General features: G+C 40.8%; 1 pseudogene; it reads left to right on the forward strand.

The window, feature by feature from the left end:
• The first annotated feature begins 321 nt into the window (after positions 1-321).
• Positions 322-404, forward strand: LOC118575762 (annotated as a pseudogene).
• The last annotated feature ends 6,606 nt before the right edge of the window (positions 405-7,010 follow it).

The raw sequence follows: 7,010 nt of genomic DNA on the forward strand, positions 1-7,010 counted from the left end.
CTTCAACTTTGCAGCTTAATAGCAGAGTGCTACCCCGTACATGAGATGCCATTTACAACCTCCACAAATTAACTCCAAATGGAACTTACACCTAAAAGCCAAACAAAAAATGTAGAATGTCAAGAATATACTTGAGGGCTGGAGGGATGGCTCAGAGGTTAAAAGCACTGGCTGATCTTCCTGAGGTCCTGAACTCAATTCCTGGCAACAACATGTTGGTTCACAGCCATCTATAATGAGATCTGACGCCCTCTGCTGGCATGCAGACATGCACACAGGCAAATACTGTATGTATAATTCATTTTTAATGAAGAGGCATTGAGCTTTGTGCAGTGGCAGTATGGTAGCCAATGAGGTTTATCTGAGGCACGATTATTACTAGTTGAAAATTTTTCCAAAAAGAGATGCATTGATTTAAAAAAAAAAAAAAAGAAGGAAAGAAGATACTTAAAACTAGGCCTCTCTGAGTTTGGCAACCTGCATAAGCTTTGAGAGGTTTCACTAAGGACCTGATGTAGAGAGCAAATACAGAGCTCCATCTCTAATACTAGGAATATGCTTGGAAGAGCTGGTGATACTCTGGGCCAGGGCCTTTTGAAAAGGTTTCTTTAGGTCCTCAGAACCCAACACTTTGCACACAGGGGACTGTGGTTATCAGTCCCAACACTACTGTGGATTTTGTGGATAATGTTCATCAGTTACCCCATGTTCCTCTTGTGCAACATTATCTGGTTAGCTTACTTCCAAATTTGTACACCTCCTTTTAGAATTGAATCCATAGATTTACACAACAAGAGACTTGCTATTGGATTTGGCACAAATCTCCAGGCCATCTGGGATAGGTCTGTCCTTAGATTGGAAGCCAGGGATGGGAAGCACTGTGCTTTGTCCTTTCTGCTCACCTGGTCCTGTCACTCAAACCTCCCTAGCCAATCAGAGCCTCCAATGGACCTGACAGTCAGATGGGTGGGTACTTCCAGGAGCCAGGTTCCTGACTCAGCTCTTCTCCAGAGGAAGTCAGAAGTTGTCCTGTGTACTGTGCCTCCATTGTGAAGAGAGCAGGTCAGCTCAGCACACCATGGTGAATGAGGGGTTGTTCTCCAAATATGAGTGAGGGGCTGCTGTCCCCAGGCAGGGAAGAGTGGGTGGTCTTTGTAGTGAGGTGCTGCTTTCTGCAGACTGGGTAGAGCTGCTCACTGAGGCTCTGGAGCTGGTTTGGTACATCCTTCCTGAGTTGAGTGGGAGCCAGCTTTAAGACACAGAGTTCATCCAGGTGGGGGTGGTGGCGCATGCCTTTAATCACAGCACTTGAGAGGCAGAGCCAGGTGGATATCTGTGAGTTGGAGGCCAGCCTGGTCTACAGTGGGTGATCCATGACAGGCACCAAAACTATGCAGAGAAACCCTGACTTGAAAAAAAAAAAAAAGATACACAGAGTTCATCATTTTCCTGCCTGGTCCAGCCTGGTCCTATGTGATCCTTGCAAGTCCCTGGGCTGGACTGGCTTCCTCGGAATAACTTAAATCCCAGGGCTGTATCTTCACAGAGCATTAAGAGCAGATCTGTGCTTAGAACTTCCTTTGTTATTAACATCACTGTGAAATTCTGGTGCCTGTATTGCTCATGTTGTAGTATGTGGAGAAACATCACCAGATTTGACAAACTCGGAGAATACTGGTTTCTCTAATAACTTCCAGAATTTCTGAACCTTTAGTATTTAACTGTGAGGCTTAGGATTCACCTGGAGTTAATGTTGTGGAGCTTGTGAATGGTATCTCCTGTGTAGAGTAGCCTTCCACTGCTAAACTGTGATGTAGAAGAGTAGAATTGAGGCTAGTAGAACTGATGGTATAAGGATTTAGCAGTTCTTGGAGAAATTAAATGACACAAAATAGAATGTAGGTAAGAGAGGACTGCTGTGGATATTGCTCTGTGTAAATAAAGTTCTGATTGGCCAGTGGCCAGGCAGGAAGTATAGGCGGGACAAGAGAGAAAAGAATTCTGGGAAGTAGAAGGCTGGAGAGAGACAACACCAGCTGCCGCCATGAAAAGCAACATGTAAAGACACTGGTAAGCCACAAGCCATGTGGCAAAGTATAGACTAACAGAAATGGGTTAATTTAAGATACAAGAAGTAGATAACAAGAAGCCTGCCAGGGCCATACAATTTCTAAACAATGTAAGTTTCTGTGCTTTCTTGGTTGGGTCTGAGCTGCTGTGGGACTGGCAAGTAAGAGACATTTGTCCTGACTGGGCCAGGCAGGAAAACTCTAACTACAGAGGACTGCATCCCAAATACCCTAAAGTTAAGGAGTATGCTAACTGTGCCTGTTAGAAACTAGTATGACTAGATGTAAATGTTTGTTCACTGGGATTAATCATCTGTTAAGAGACAACCTGTTTCACAACTAGCCAAAATGCTCATCTCCCCATCTAAGAGCTCTAACATGTTGCTCAACGTGCCATTACAGGGTAACAAACAACATTAAGTCCCCATATGCCATGAAGGTTCATAATTCTACAACAGCTGTATCTCCAGCCTTTTTGAAAAGGAGTTTTGAGTCAAGGACTTCCATATTGATGGAGGTGAGCTTGGAACCTGTCAGCAGCCCCATAGGACATAGCCCCTGAGTAATAATCCTAAATTCTTAGATTACAGGCAAGCAACACCAAAGTTCTAAAACACAAGTTTGAATCATGTAGTGGACTGTCCATTTCAGTAACAGAAAATGGATTTGTGTGTGCAGCATGGATTCTCCCTTCTGACCAGAAGAATAGGAACAGTGTACTGCGTACATTTCGAGGGGAAAGAAACTAGTCAATACCTAGCTCAGGGAGTGATGTTTAAGGCAGTGCAGGGGTCTCCTTTACAATGGATTCATGTGGCATGGTGAGTGACTTTTTTGTAATTTCCCTGCATGTATTAATTCCTTCAATGTGAATGAAGACACTCAGAATTAGTGGGTGTACAGTTTAGGGAGGATAGCTTGACCTACTCATAAAAAGGAGGCGATGGGCATCATCCTTTAGCAATACATGATTAGTATGTTTTCAACTTTCTGCTACTCCCAACCACCATGGTGTGATTCTGTGAAATTCAGTTCCAGGGCACAAATGAGTTTCTAAGCTACAGAGGTATCTCAGTTTCCATGATATTGGGCAGGTGAATAGGGCAGATGCCACATATCTTGTGACATAATCTATGTGGCAGGAAACAGACATGACATTAAATTATTCTTCAACATTGTTTTGTGATTGGGAATCATTGGGGCTGAGTTTGCCTGAAACCACAAGCAACTTGAGGGGCTGTAGAGCCATAGTAGGCTCTGGAGGATATCACACCCATTTGCAGAGTGGGCTCTGGAGCTTGTGGCCTATCTGGAAGCAATCTCTGTAGCTGGAAGGACAGAAAATGAACATTCTAAGGGTCACTTTGAGTTATGTTGTGAGAGTTGTGAAATCAGTGTTTATTTAATCTCTGTACACATAGTATCATTGGTTGCTGGGTGATACTGGTTAAGAGCACACTTTTTCTTAGCTGAGTTTCCTTTGGTCTTTTGAATAAAAGTTAGTACTGTTTTCCTGCTTTTGTTCTTAGCATTTTCTCTCCATCCTCTTAATTCTTTCATGAATATTGTACTTTCTATGGATGGCTGAAGCTTTGTGGTAAATACAAAAGTCACAATTTGTCAATATATGTACTATATTTTATAATCCTATTGAGCTTTCTGGGAGTTACCACTTTGCATGTAGCTTTGGAATCAGGTATTATATAATAAACTGTTGGAAATTTACTTTGGATTATATTCAATTCGTGCTGCAAATTTACCATATCATTATCTTAATATTGATGTATCATGTTCCCAAGGATCACTTATTAACTTCTGTATTTATTTATGCTTTGTTGTTCTTGTTGTTAATTTGTGAAAGACTTTTAGTTTATTAGTTAGAAGGTACTATAAGCCTTGTCCAGGGACTCAACACATATTCTTCTTGGGGATGATGTGAGTTCATATCATAACTCAAAAGTTGGGATGTTCATAAGCAGCTGCTGCTCCAGATCAAAGGGGTCTGACACCCTCTTCTCTGGTGTGTCACCTGAACATGATTGGAAGATATTCTTTCTTTCACCTATAAACATACACATAAACATGGGGATGAATTTGTTTTTTCAAAATTCTTGTGATTTATAAAGCAATTAGAGCAAAACAAGTTACTTAAAGTATGTAATAGAAATCATATACTGTTTATATTTAATATCATTTATCTTTCATTTAGTTTGAAAAGTTTTCAATTTTACTGATTAAAACTTACATCTAATCATCAATCAAAAGAAATAAATTGGTGTCTCCTAGGGAATATCCTTTTCTTTATCATAAGACAATGAGATCTTCTTAGAAGTCAAAACAATTTCAACAAAGTTAAAATATCAGGAAGTTTCAAGCAAATCTCTTGAATTTTGGTGGAACAGCCCTCTTGACCTAACCCATTTTTCTATTCTTGGTAAAGGAGAGAACTGGAGTGCACTGGATGATGATGGGCCATGATTTATTGGAGTTTGATTTCAATATAATCTTGTAGTTCTTGTTAAAGGACCATGATATACATTTGTAAATATGTCTTTGTGTCTTGTTTTTCTTTTCCAGTGGTTCCATCAATGTTGCTTATTTAACTGACATCTCTTTATATTGTTGTTTCTCTGGAAAATGATAAACCGTCACCAATTTTGTATTCAGAAAATTTCTTGTAATTAGTTCCTTGATCATCATAATCAAGGCTGAATAAGGCAACCTGGTCAGAGGAAAAGGATTCCAAGGTCAGGCAAAACATTCAGGAACACTCCCTCATACACACTGTTGGGTCCTAAAAAATACCAAGCTACACAACCCTAAGATATGTGCAGAGGACCTGGCCAGGACCCATAAAGCCTCCATGATTCTTGCTTCAGTGAGCCCCAATGATCCCTACCTGCTTGATTCTGTGGGCTGTGTTCTCCTGGTGTCATTATTTCAGTTAGGAAAAATTCTGACCATGGATGTTTTTCAAATATTTCCAGGGCCTACAAGCTGGGATGCTTTTCCTTCTAGTCCTCTTATTCCTAGGATTGGACTTTTCATAGTGTTCCGGGTTTTCTGGATTTTATGTTTCAGGAATTTTTTAGATATAGAATTTTCTTTCACTAACCTATCCATATCTTCTCACTTATATTAAATTCCTCAGATTCTCTCTTCCATTCCTTTTATTCTTTTGGTGAATCTTGCCTCTGTAGTTCCTGTTGCCTTTATTTCCAGAATACCTTTGTCTTTTGCTTTTTTTATTGTTCCCATTTCCAGTTTCAGATCTTGAAGCATTTGACTCATGTTCTTCAACATGTTATTATTATTTTCTTGACTTTCTTTAAGGGATTTATTAATTTCCTATTATATAATATTTATTCTTTCTCTGATTTTATTAATGGATTTATTCACTTCCTCTGTAAGGACCTCTATCATTTTCATAACATTGTAGTTAAGGTCTTCTCCTTGTGCTTAAACTGTATTGGAATATCCAGAGCCTGCAATAGTAGAGTAGGTGAGCTGTGGTGCTAACATATTGACCTGGCTGTTGTTGATTATGTTCTGAATCTGATGTCCAGATATCTAAGTGAGTTTGTGGTGATTATGGGTCTAGGTGCCTATTTCTCAGTTTGTATTTGTTGAATGGGTGCTTTTCCTTGGTTTATATTTGCCCTCTGATATTCTTCTCTGTGCGGCCTATGGTTGCAGAGAGGTTTCCCCAAGCCACAAATTGGGTGTTAAATCTGGTGACAGGTGTGGCCTCTGTTCCATCAGGGAGTCTCCATTCCAAGTAAGGGGCTGAGAGGAGCCAAAGTTGGGAGGAGAGACTATGGATTTTGTAATGGGGCATTTTGAGAGTGGGGAATGCCTGTAGGCAGGTGACCTACATGGACTGCTAGTAGCTGGTGTGTCTTTTGTTTCAGCAGGGCATATATGCTCAAATTGGGGCCTATGACACTATGAGGAAGAAAGAAGTATAGTGTTGGGGAGACCTGACAGAGTGGAGGAGGTCCATGTGTGAGCAACCTGCCTGGATTTCTGATGGCTGTCATGGGTTCTAGTCCAGCAGACAGTCTTCACCTGAGTTTTCCTACCTCTTCTTCTGGCTGTTATGTCCTGCACTTAAGCAGAGGATGTCTAATGAATTGGAGGCAGGGACATTGTTACAGGGATGGCAGCTGGAGAGTTGGTGGGGAATTGTGGCTGTGGGAACTGATGGAATGGGGAAGTTCCATGGACTGGTGACCTACCTACACTTTCAGCTGCTGTGGCCTACACATGAGCATGAGTGTCTCTTCCAGGTTGGAGGCTGGAACATAGTGACATTCCTCTCTATCTGATTGATTACATATATTGTGCCACTGTTATATTGGAAAAGTTTAATTTGTTTCTTGATTTTACAAGATGTCACAGTCAGGAGATTGTTTGAGTCTCAGAAGAGACATTGAACATTTGAACAGTGTTGTAGCTGTTACAGACTATGAGGATTGTTGAAGTTACATGGGAGAATTAACCTCAGCAGGGATGAGCTCACTTATTGCATATCCAATGCAATGTTTTCAGCCCTGAAACCCTAAAAACACTACCAACATAAATGGACTCAGCAGTTTTTATTTCTATATTTATGCAATACATATCCACACATGGTTGACAAGGAGGATATTGGAACGGGAAGTGTTTGGGAAGGGATGGAGAGAGGACAAGGAAGGGGAAAACTGAGAAAGGTATACATTTTGAATAAAGAAGCTGCCTAGAGTGATAGCTTAGCAGTTAAGAGCACTGGGTGTTGTTACAGAGGACATAGGTTCCATTTCCAGAAACTACTTAGTAGCTAGCCATCTCCTGTAACTCCACTTCCATGAGATCTGATACCCTCTTCTGGCCTCTTCAGATACTGTGCACCGATGCTTGGAGGCAAACACCCATATACATAGATAAAATTAAGCTTAAAAT

This window comes from Onychomys torridus, unplaced genomic scaffold (assembly GCF_903995425.1).
Source record: "Onychomys torridus unplaced genomic scaffold, mOncTor1.1, whole genome shotgun sequence".
Classification (NCBI taxonomy): domain Eukaryota; kingdom Metazoa; phylum Chordata; class Mammalia; order Rodentia; family Cricetidae; genus Onychomys; species Onychomys torridus.